Raw genomic sequence first — 12,110 nt, 5'->3', positions numbered from 1 at the left:
AATACACACACCTGATACACATACACACACCACTCCCACACACCCAATACAATATAAAACACACACCCACATCACCCACAAACCCTTACTACCAGAAATTCAACCGAGGGCCAGAGAGAGACACACCAGAAACAACACTCCCATCCACAGGCACACAACACCATCACCCACACAACATCCACGCACCTCAGACAACACATACAAACACATCCCCTCACACATCACAACACACACCACCTCACACATCACCCACACCACATCATGGCACCTCAACAACACCCCAGGTTCTCTGAGGAGGAGCTCAGGGTCATGGTGGAGGAAATCGTCTGGGTAGAGCCACAGCTATTCGGTTCACAGGTGTAGCAGAAGTCCATTGAAAGGAAGATGGAGCTATGGCGCAGAATCATCAACAGGGTCAATGCAGTGGGAACATCCAAGAACACGGGATTACATCAGGAAGAGGTGGAACTGTCACGTAGGCTCTCATTATCCTAATGAGACTACTGGATTTTGAGCGGCAAGATCGTTCACAGTGTGGGGGACTAAGTCTGACCCACATTGAAGGACCTTTGTCACTCTAATCCGGGTTTTGCTCCGGCTAACTAGCAGTGCCTCATCTCTCCCAAAGGGAAGAGACAATTGGGCAGCCGAGCGCATGACATCTTAGCACTTCCAAGGGAAGTCGTGGTCACTCAGGTCACAACCGGTTCTCTCATACACAGTACGGTCTCATCTAGAAATGACAAAGGCAGTTTAAGTTTTAAAGATTGGTTTAATAAAACAACTGCATTTTAGATAGCAAAGCGTGAGCTGCAATAACCAGAACTACACAACACAGTAGGATTGAAATAGTAACGATGAGAGTGAAGCCCAAGAATAAGGCTATCATAGTGCAACTAGATTATGGGTGTCATTCTGACCCTGGCGGCCGGTGGCAGCCAGGGCCACCGACCACGGGAGCACCGCCAACAGGCTGGCGGTGCTCCCACGAGCATTCTGACCGTGGCGGTTCAGCTGCGGTCAGAAGCGGAAAGTCGGCGGTCCCCCGCCGACTTTCCGCTGCTCGGGGGAATCCTCCATGGCGGCGGAGCGCGCTCCGCCGCCATGGGGATTCTGACACCCCCTACCGCCATCCTGTTCCTGGCGGGTCTCCCGCCAGGAACAGGATGGCGGTAGGGGGTGCCGCGGGGCCCCAGGGGGCCCCTGCAGTGCCCATGCCAATGGCATGGGCACTGCAGGGGCCCCCGTAAGAGGGCCCCGCAAGGTATTTCAGTGTCTGCTTTGCAGACACTGAAATACGCGACGGGTGCAAGCACCCGTCGCACCTTCCCACTATGCCGGCTCCATTCGGAGCCGGCGTCCTCGTGGGAAGGTAGATTTGCCCTGGGCTGGCGCGCGGCCTTTTGGCGGCCGCCCGCCAGCCCAGGGCAAATCTCAAAATACCCTCCGCGGTCTTGTGACCGCGGAGCGGTATTTTGACGGGGGAACATTGGCGGGCGGCCTCCGCCGCCCGTCAATGTCAGAATCACCCCCTATGTTCTCTCTAAGTTATATTCTGAGCACAGCATGTGAAGCTCTAAGCCTTCCGTTCAGGTTGCCCTGGGAGGACATCAACCCTCATACCTGAGCAAAGGCCTGTAATCTGCATCAGCATCTGCAACAGGGCAGTCAGCATCTAGTTGTAGGTTCCTGGTCGGAATCTCCCTCTGACGTGTACTAGGACTAGGAAGCGTTTTTATAACTAACACGCAGCTGTTCTAAGAAAATGTCCCTACGTAAGGATGTGTATTTTCTACAAAGACTGGAGACTAAACTTCTACCATGTTTACCGGCAATATACCAGACTGTAGCCTTGACTGAAGCACAGGGCGATCAAGAATGCATTATTTGAGAACACAGTGCTGAACTAATCTAAACAGTGTGATAGGAGGAAATTAAAACAAGACCGTAAAACTGGTTATTGTAAAATAATATTGCAAGGCTGAATAAAATGTATCTAGGGCAAAGTGCATAGCGGCCTAGTATGTTAAACTAACGTGCATGAAGCTATATTAAAAATGGCTACACTACAGAATGACCTACGGGGGAAGGTGCGTTCCGTGGTCTCAAGACACCAGATTGCAATACAGAGGACTGGCGGCGGACCCCCACCTCCTCCCCCACAACTAACAGCATGGGAGGAGCAAGTCTTGGCTATACTGCATCCTGAGGGCCTCGCAGGAGTAGCTGGAGGAATGGACTCTGGTAAGTCAAATCTTAACTATTACATCCCCCACCCTACCCGCATGCTATCACATACCCCCACCCTCACCCCATCACTACAATACCTCACAAATATCCCACTAACACAACCCACCCATCCCAACACCAAGCCCTGCATGCAACACCTAAACATGGACACCCATCACCAAAACATGGCCACACCAGATAGCCACACAGACCCCAAACCAATTATCACACAAGGTCCGAGACAAGAATGCAAGCACTGAGTACAGGGTCACTCACCCATTGCACACCATGGCACACACAGATGAAATAATCATGCCTTTACACCCCTGCAGGACCCCTACCCAATGTAACCAGAGAAGAGGTTCCAGACATGTCCACTCCCCCCACAGAAGAGGCCCACAGTGATGACAGCAGCTCTGTCCAACTGGATCAAGATGACCAGCCCGGCCCATCTGGGACCTCGGGACAGTCGGTTCCCCTGACACTGGCACATGCCACCACAGAGCCTCCCCCCTCAGGAAACACCAGCACAGCACCCACCCAGTGGGCCCATCCCTCTGTCCCTAGGACACGTCAAGCAGCAGTGTGTCCTCCACTACAGGGAACCCAGGCAAACCGACCACCCCAAGAACAGTAGGGACCTGGGGGCAGTGGCAGTGGGCACACAGTTCAGGGGACAGAGGAACAGGAAAACAGGGGAACTGGGAGGACTGTTATGTGACAGGGGGAGGATAGGCCCAGGGAACCCACTCTCCACGAAGCCCTCTCCAACATCATGGGAGCGTACCATCATTCCCAGGAGACCATGGCAACGGTACTGGCCAACTTTCAGGAGACCCAGAGGCTGCAGGAGGAACACTATCTGGGGATCAGGGAGGAACTCAAGTCCACTAACACCACCCTGGTCACCATTGCAGGGGTGCTGCAGGACCTTGTGAACACCAGGTGGGACACTGTGGCACAATAAGGGGCCCCTGACACCAGCACTCCAGCCCCTACAAATGGAGAGCCACCCCACAAACGGTCCCTGAGATCCAGGAACAAGACAGAGAACAATGCCAAGACCCCCGCCAGGAAATGAGACCCCCCTGAATGTCATCCTTCTGTCCCACTTTGTCACCCTGTCCAGCCTTAAACTGCCCTGGCTCCACTTCCCAGGCCCCTTTGGACAATGCACCTGTGAAACAAATAGACTGGACTCTCCCTTCCCATTTCACAACCCCCCCCCACTTATTTCCACATAAATAAACACCCTTGAATCACAAAACAATCTGGAGTCAGTCTGTGCTTTCACAAATGTGTATTTGCAAAAACTATGGAATATAGCAATGTAAATTTTATTGTCAACATACCGATGTAACACAGCTCTAGTCCATGAGGTAATATAGCAGAGGTCACAACAGTGGGACCCACATCTGTGAAATGGAAAGGCAAAGTGACAAGTCAGGGTCAATACACTGGGTGAAAGTGACAGACTTATGATGGGTCAAACAATTGTATGAGATGTGTGAGGCAGTGATATCTTCTTACCTGTGTCTCACTGGCAGTATTGCTGGATAACGTTGTTTCTGTTGTCAATATCCTCTTCTTCTGCCTGCTCTTCTTCACTGTCCACAGGCTTCACAGCTGCCACAAGACCTCCAGCTGGACCATCCTCCTGCAGAAAAAGCACCTGTCGTCGCAAAGCCGGGTTGTGCAGCATATAGCAGGCCACAATGATCTGGCACACCTTCTTTGGTGAGTAGTAGAGAGAACCACCTGTCATATGGAGGCACTGGAACCTGGCCTTCAGGAGGCCGAAGGTCCTTTCGATCACCCTCCTAGTTCTCCCATGTGCCTCATTGTAGCGTTCCTCTGCCCTTGTCCTGGGATTTCTCACTGGGGTCAGTAGCCATGACAGGTTGGGGTACCCAGAGTCACCTGCAAATGTAGAGGGACAACTGTAAGACACACACTAACCCGTAGGGACAACCCCAGACCCAGATAACTATTCACAGGGTATAGGATCCTTGTCCTCACCTAATCGCCACACACGGTGCCTCTGGAGTTGCCCCATCACATAAGGGATGCTGCTATTCCTCAGAATGTAAGCGTCATGCACTGAGCCAGGAAACTTGGCATTCACATGGGAGATGTACTGGTCGGCCAAACACACCATCTGCACATTCATATAATGGTAGCTCTTCTGGTTTCTGTACACCTTTTCACTCCTGCGGGGGGACCAAGGCCACATGTGTCCCATCAATGGCACCAATGATGTTGGGGATATGTCCCAGGGCATAGAAGTCATCTTTCACTGTAGGCAAATCCTCCATCTGAGGGAACACGATGTAGCTTTGCATGTGTTTCAGCAGGGCATACAACACTCTGGACAACACGTTTGAGAACAGTGGCTGGGACATCCCTGATGCAGTGGCCACTGTAGTTTGAAAAGACCCACTTGCCAGGAAATGGAGTACTGACAGGACCTGCACTAGAGGGGGTATCCCTGTGGGATGGCGGATTGCTGACATCAGGTCTGGCTCCAACTGGGCACACAGTTCATGGATTGTTGCACGATCAAGTCTGTAGGTGACTATTACGTGTTTCTCTTCCATTGTCGACAGGTCCACCAGTGGTCTGTACCCCGGAGGATGCCGCCATCTCATCACCTGCCCCAGCGGACGTGCCCTATGAACGGGAACAGTGATCAGAAAATCAGCCAACACTGAGGTATTACAAAATGTCTTTTGCACACATTTGTCAATCCGCAATGTGCCTGTTACTGTGTGTATGCAAGGCCTAGATAGGTGTGACACAGTTATTAATAATGCCATGTGGCCCCCTGAAATGGCACCTGCCTGACCTGTAAGGTGGGACAAGGGGATATGAGGTAACTGCGCTGGCGTTCTACACCGGCACGGTAGGCGGTCGCTGACCGCGGCGCAATCCTGCATTGGTTAACATTGGACCCTATGGGTCCCAGGAGCCAATAACGATGTACGCCGGAGGTGATGGTACGCACCACCATGGACGTGACCGCCATTTTCTGTCTGTTCACTCACTTGATACCTGACCTTCGACAGGAGAGGACCTACACTGCAAGTGCTGCTGTGACCTCAGTCTGGAAGCGACGATGGCTCATGGGTCTGGGGAAAGGGACCCTGCCTTCACTTCGGAGGAGTTGGAGAAGTTAGTGGATGGGGTCCTCCCCCAGCACACGCTACTCTACGGTCCTCCAGACAAACAGGTGAATACACTGTGAGCATGCTGTATGGGCAATGCCTGCTTGGAGTGGTGTGGACGGAAGATACGGGGGGGACTGAGCCCTGCATGAGTGGACGGTGAGTGTATGTGCGTCAGGGCAAGGGTGGGAACGTGGGCCAATTACTGTGACGGTCCGGACGGTTAAAGTTTTTTGTTTTCCCCTGTACTATACCTGTAGGTCAGCACCGACCAGAAGAAGGATATTTGGCGTGCCATCGCCAAGGACGTCCGGACCCTGGAGGTCTACCACAGACGGAGCACCCACTGCCGGAAGAGATGGGAGGACATTCGCCGCTGGAGCAAGAACACGGCAGAGGCCCAGCTGGGGATGGCCTCCCAATGTGGGAGGGGTGCCTGTCGCACCATGACCCCCCTGATGTTCCGGATCCTGGCGTGGCGTATCCAGAGTTGGATAGGCGCTTGAGGGCATCACAGCAGCCACAAGGGGGTGAGTACATTCACATCTATCTGTCTCTGCGCGCATTACGAGGTGTCTGGGTGGGGGAGGTGGGCAGTGGGTTCCCCTAGGCCAGGGCAAGCTTTGTAGGCAAGGTCCCTTTGTGAGGCAGGATATGTGGCACCCCAACCCCACTGGTGCTAAGAGCCATCTACACCTAGTCAGGCTCCAGTTACTTCCATGTGTGCAGCAATCGGGCATAGGCCTTGTACCCCAAGGCCCTGTGAATAATCTTGGAACTATAGGTGCATGGCGTAGTGCAGAGGGCTGCTGTGTCTGTAGTGCCCGCCAACAGTAGTGGTATTGCATGCACTGAACATGTCTTTCTTCTGTCTCACCCAACCTTTTTGTGGTCTCCCTGTTCTTGTGTGCAATAGCATCATCAGGCGGAGGAGCTGTGGCACCGGAGCAGGAGGGAGCTGCATCCCACTTGGCCCTGGAGGGCGAGACAACGGAGTCTGAAGCCACCAGTGGGACGGAGGGCGAGGGGAGCTCCACAGAGGGGACAGGAGGTGACACCAGCGACAGTGACTCCTCCTCTGATGGTGGTGGGTCCCTCTGTGCCCCCCGCATCAACAGGTACAGCCGCCACCCCCCCCACCAGCACTGCCCTCCCAGCAGCCCCTCAACGTGTGTCCCGTGCCCAGTCACCCAGGAGGGTGGGCATCTCCTTCGCCCCAGGCACCTCAGGCCCTGCCCCAGTCAGCCCTGCTGCCCTCAGTGAGGAGGCTATTGACCTCCTGAGATCCCTCACTGTTGGGCAATCTGCCATTGTGAATGCCATCCAGGGTGTCGAGAGTCATTTGCAACAAACAAATGCATACCTGGAGGGCATTCATTCTGGCTAGGCAACCCAACAGAGAGCATTTCAGGCTCTGGCCTCAGCACTGATGGCAGCCATTGTCACTGTGTCCAGCCTCACCCCTCCAACTTCCTCCACCCAGACCCAATCCCCTGTACCTCAGCCTATCCCAAGCACACCATCAGACCAGCATGCACACACCTCAAAACACAAGGGTGGCTCAGGCAAACATAAGCACCACACATCCCACAGGCACTCACACAAGCATCATACCCATGCACACATAACAACATCCACTGCCTCCACTGTGTCCCCCTCCTCCACATCGTCCTCCTCCCTCCCTGTCTCCACTCACACCTGCATGCACTACATCTTCAGCCACTTCCTCCATCACCAGCACGGCATCACCACACACCGCTCACGTGCACTCACCACCCCAACTACCATTCACACATCCCCAGTGTCCTCTCCCAGTGTGTCCGTGAGCCGTCCTTCCAAAGTACACAAATGCAGGCACACACCAACCCAACAACCCATTCACCTTCACCCAAATCCAGCAAACGTACACCTCCTACAACCACTACCCCTTCCTCCACTCCCAAACCCCCTCCGTCTACCCATTCCAGTGTGTCTAAAAAACTTTTCCTGGCTAATGTTGACCTCTTTCCTACACCTTCCCCCACGACCGTCCCCTAGGGCCAGGCTTTCCAGGTCCCAACCCAGCATCTCAGCCACCACATCACCAGGCACAGTCGTGCCAGCAACTGCGGGCTATTGGAGTGCGCCAACCATCAGGGCTGCCAGTGTGCCTCAGAGCGAGGGCAAGGACATTCCGCCACCTGCCAAGCTACAAAAGTTGCCTACATCCTGGAGGGAGAAGCACAAAACCCCTGCCACCAAGAGCTCAGGGAAAACAAAAGTGGATAGTGGCAAGACAGCAGCGCCACCGTCCAAGGTGGGGAAGGGCCAGAAAATGAAGGGCAGGTCAGGAAAGGGCATGGTGGCACCGACAATGGGACCAGTGTCACACCCTCTGTCCACGTCGACGCCAAACTGTACGGCGGAGAAGACCGCCACTACAGAGCCCTCCAGCACCGCCGCCACAGAGCCCTCTGCCAGCACCAATGCCACAGAACCCTCCGCCAGCACCGCTGCCACAGAGCCCTCTGCCAGCACCGATGCCACAGAGCCCGCCGCCAGCACCGCTGCCACAGAGGCCACCGCCAGCACCGATGCCACAAAGCCCTCCGCCAGCACCTATACCACATAGCCCTCCACCAGCACTGATGCCACAGAAGCCACTACCAACACCACTGCCACAGAGCCCTCTGCCAGTACCGAGGCACCGCCAGCACTGATGCCACAGAGGCCGCCGCCAGCACAGCCGCGACTGACACCGCCGCAAGCACAGCCAGTGGCCCCGCGACATCCTGAGCCAGTGGCACCAACGCAGACATGGCTGCCATCCCCAGTGGTCAGTCGTCCGACGCTGGTGGTCAGTTCCAGGAGCCTGGAAAGCTTCCATGATGCACCACTTTCATTGGAGTATTACATCCACTACCTCTGTCCTTGGCAGGATGAAGCACTCTGGTCACAAAGACCCCTCCAGAACCAGTTGAGTATCACATCCACTGCCTCTGTCCTTGGCAGGATGAAGCACTCTGGGCACAAAGCCCCCTCCAGAACCAGTGGAGAAAGGCATCCACTTGAGAGACTGTGGCTTTGCACTCCCCAGGATGCAGCAGTGGGCAAATCACCCACTGGAAAGACTTGAGAGACTGTGGCTTTGCACTCCCCAGGATAAAGCAGTAGGCAAACCACCCACTGGAAAGACTTGTGAGACTGTGGCTTTGCACTCCCCAGGATAAAGCAGTGGGCATGGAGCACCCTCGTGGAGCAGTGGCGTTGTGCATTCATCAGGCTGAGGTGCCCCGCCTCCCCCTCCCCCTGAGGTGCCTGTTTCATTTTGATCTGATGCACCTGCAGTGTTCTCTCCATTTGAAGTCTGGTGTCATGTGTGAGCCTCGCCCATGCATTTTGGGCCCAGTGGGCCACGGACAATGTTTAGTGCATTATTCGGACTTGTGTAGTTGGTGTACATAATTGTATATACTGTATTTAGAGTTTTTAGTACTGGATTTGTATTGATTACAATCGTTCTAATCAAATCCTTTTGTCCGGGGCGGGGGTGTATATTTAATGTTGCAGCATGTATTTGTTTGTATGGTGTTGTGGGTGAGGGTGGGGGTGGGGGTGTTGCGTGTGTGTGTCACTCTCTTTTCCCTCCCCCTCCCCTGTGTTGTAGGTGCAGTACTCACTGTGGTCATCGCCGCCAACTTTGGTGCTCCTGATAGAGGAGCAGGAAGACTATCGCTGGGAGTATCTGGAGTTCTGGCTCCATGGAGTCCTGGTTCCTCGTGGGGTATGGAGAGGTGAGTGTTTTCCCTTTCATGTCCTGTTTCCGCCGTGTTTCTGTTTGCGTTGATCCCGCCCTGGAAAAGGTGGCGGATTGGCATCTTGTGATAGGGTGGGCGGTACTTTGTCTCCCGCCTGTCTGTTGGCGGTGACCACCACGCTGTTTGTTTGTACCACTGTGGCGGTCGGAGTTTTAAAGTGGCTATCTATGTTGCCGGTTTCCGCCATGGTTGTGATTCCATTTTTTTTCCGCCGGCCTGTTGGCGGTATTACCGCTGCTTTAACACGACCTCCAGGGTTGTAATGAGGGCCTATTTCTGGTCCTAAAGTGATATGTTGTGGTAATCAGTCACTGCTCAGGACTTGCAGAATAATAAAAAAATGATAAGCGCATGAGCTCGAAAAACAAAAAGAAGATCTGGCTGTTAAAGATATTCAGTAGTAAAGATGATCAAAAGTGTCTAGTCTCGTCGTAATCTGAAAAACATTTGGAAAAAAGGGTCCAGAATCATTTTAGTGGACAATTTTCCCAAATGGTATGGTACATACAGGGGTCTTCATCAGGATGAGGAGAGGAAGGAGACAGTTGAAGTAGCATATGATGAAAAAAGTATAGGCAATTGCTTAACTTTTGGTTCAGAAAATCCTTTCTAAAGTTGGATAACCTAACCTTACCTTAGTGGCTATAGGCTACATTGGGTACCGTGTGTCTGGAAAAACATTAGGCCTAAGCGAGAGGTAAAAGTCAGAGCAAAGAAAATGCTTAGACCATAAAGGACTGGGTCAGAAAGTGGGGAGGGTTTAACTTACCATCCAAGACATTAGTGAATAAATCAATGTAAGAATGATGGATACATTTTGTCAGCCAAAACATTACAAATGGTGGCATCTATCTGGTATGTGGCAAAACCAATTATTGTAAATGCTGATGCTAGGAATGACCATCAAATGGGTAGTAAAAAAATCTTCAAGCACTCAAGAGAAGGAAGAATAAAAGTTACATTGAGCAAGAACAAGAATCAGTGCTGCTTAGGTGTGAGGCGAGCACATAGGAAAGATATCACTTACTTGGGTAGGGTACCTTTAGTCCATGAACCAGCCAACAATTATTAAGAAAACCTGAAAGAGGAGACCAGAAGTGTGAATCCATGTGTAGGGAAAATAATTCTCTACAAACAGGTACATTCAGTGGAAATGGGGTAGATGATTGTTGTCAAAAGGAGAGAGAAAATCAACTGTGTAAGGCAGACCAGGAAATAAAATACTGGATTTTGCTGCATACAGTGAGATGTATGCAATGCTTTTCAAAACACAACTTGTATTACATTTCTATATACAGCTACTGTAAGGAGTATAAATGTCAAATAGTGCTGACCAGCAAAAAATTGCTGTTTCAACATTTTCCACAAACACACTTTAACAGATCCTCTGTGGAAACACTATATGCAAGAGTTCCTTGACTAGAGAGAGAACAATGCTTCTCCACATCAGAATGGCTAGTATAGTTCCATGAAAACCTCATTCAGTAACAAAAGGAGGTGATCCATAAAGATCCTGCTCATGTGAGCTTTTTTCCTCAGGGACTCCTTTTGGAGGGCACGGACTGCCTTGACGTTTCCTTGTCAGCAGCATCGTGGCTACCAGAAAGGGTAGCCCATATCTTGGCCAAGGCAGGATCTACAAGCGACAAGACCAGCCTGCAGACAAGTCTGTTAAGCGACGAGTCTACCGTGACAGATTGCAGCGCCAAACTAACCAGCCCTTTTTGAGCAGCATAGAAGATAACTCAGCGGCAGCTGCATAATTCAACTAGTCATTGTTATTAACAATTCAACAGCAAGCCCAGGAACTACAACAAGTATGTAATGAAAATGCAGCTTTACGACAAGCCCTGGCAGCCCGAGCTACCAACGTTCCCACTGTCTCTGCTACCATGCCACGTTTCTCAGGAGATCCAAACACACTCCAAGAGTTCATTGATGCCCTTAACGTCTATTTTGCTTTTCGTCCAACGCAATTCGCACAAGATAAGACAAAGGTGGGATACCTTATCAGTGCCTTGTCTAGTCCTGCTTTGGCATGGGCAACTCTGTTGGTAGCCGTCGCCGACCCTAATTTATCTGATTATTCAGCTTTTCTCACTGCTTTCAAACAAATGTTCGAACGCCCTGGATTGGAGGCATCTGCAGAAGAAGTGTTATGCGATATCCAACAAGGTAACCAGGATGTTCTTCAATATATTACACGATTTAGACAACTAGCAGCAGAGACAACATGGGTAGAACGCACCTTGGTAACTCTGTTTCGAAGGAGTATACGAGAGGAAATTAAAGATGAATTAGTATATTCAACCAGAGTAGAAGATCTACGTGGATTGATGGATCAAGCACTTTCCATAGAGTATTGTCTCAAGGAACGCCGTCTTGAAAGAAGAAAGAATTGTGGTCCTTCTTATGTTGGAAATCCACGTCCAATCGTCCACCGTACAGAAGACACTCGATCAGCCTCAAAAGAGACGACTGATGAAGAACCCATGCAAATAGACGCTGCTCGTGGCCCTCTCATGGCAAGTGAACGTGAGAATTGGCGTTGAAAGGGATTATGGGGGTTATTCTAACTTTGGAGGAGGTGTTAATCCGTCCCAAAAGTGACGGAAAAGTGACGGATTTACCACCAGACGTATTACGAGTCCATTATATCATATGGAACTCGTAATACGGCTGGTGGTATATCCGTCACTTTACCGTCACTTTTGGGACGGATTAACACTCCTCCAAAGTTAGAATAACCCCCTATGTCTCTATTGTGGAGCTGCTGGCCATCTGCTACGTACTTGCCCTGTCCGTCAAGTAAAAGCCTTGGGAAACACCAGTTCCCGTCCTCTATGAGAAGGGAGGGGACGGGATTTTCGGCGATACCTTCTGTCAGTTCTTCTAACAAGAATTCTACAACTTTGGTTTT

General features: G+C 51.7%; 1 protein-coding gene across 1 annotated transcript in view; it reads left to right on the top strand.

The window, feature by feature from the left end:
• Positions 1-12,110, top strand: part of LOC138296319 (amine sulfotransferase-like) — a 325,216-nt gene that overhangs the window by 197,837 nt on the left and 115,269 nt on the right. The gene's annotated exons all lie outside the window — the stretch shown is intronic.

Source organism: Pleurodeles waltl, chromosome 5 (assembly GCF_031143425.1).
Source record: "Pleurodeles waltl isolate 20211129_DDA chromosome 5, aPleWal1.hap1.20221129, whole genome shotgun sequence".
Lineage (NCBI taxonomy): Eukaryota > Metazoa > Chordata > Amphibia > Caudata > Salamandridae > Pleurodeles > Pleurodeles waltl.
The sequence above is the reverse complement of the archived record's forward strand: the minus strand, read 5'-3'. Positions and strand labels throughout refer to the sequence as shown.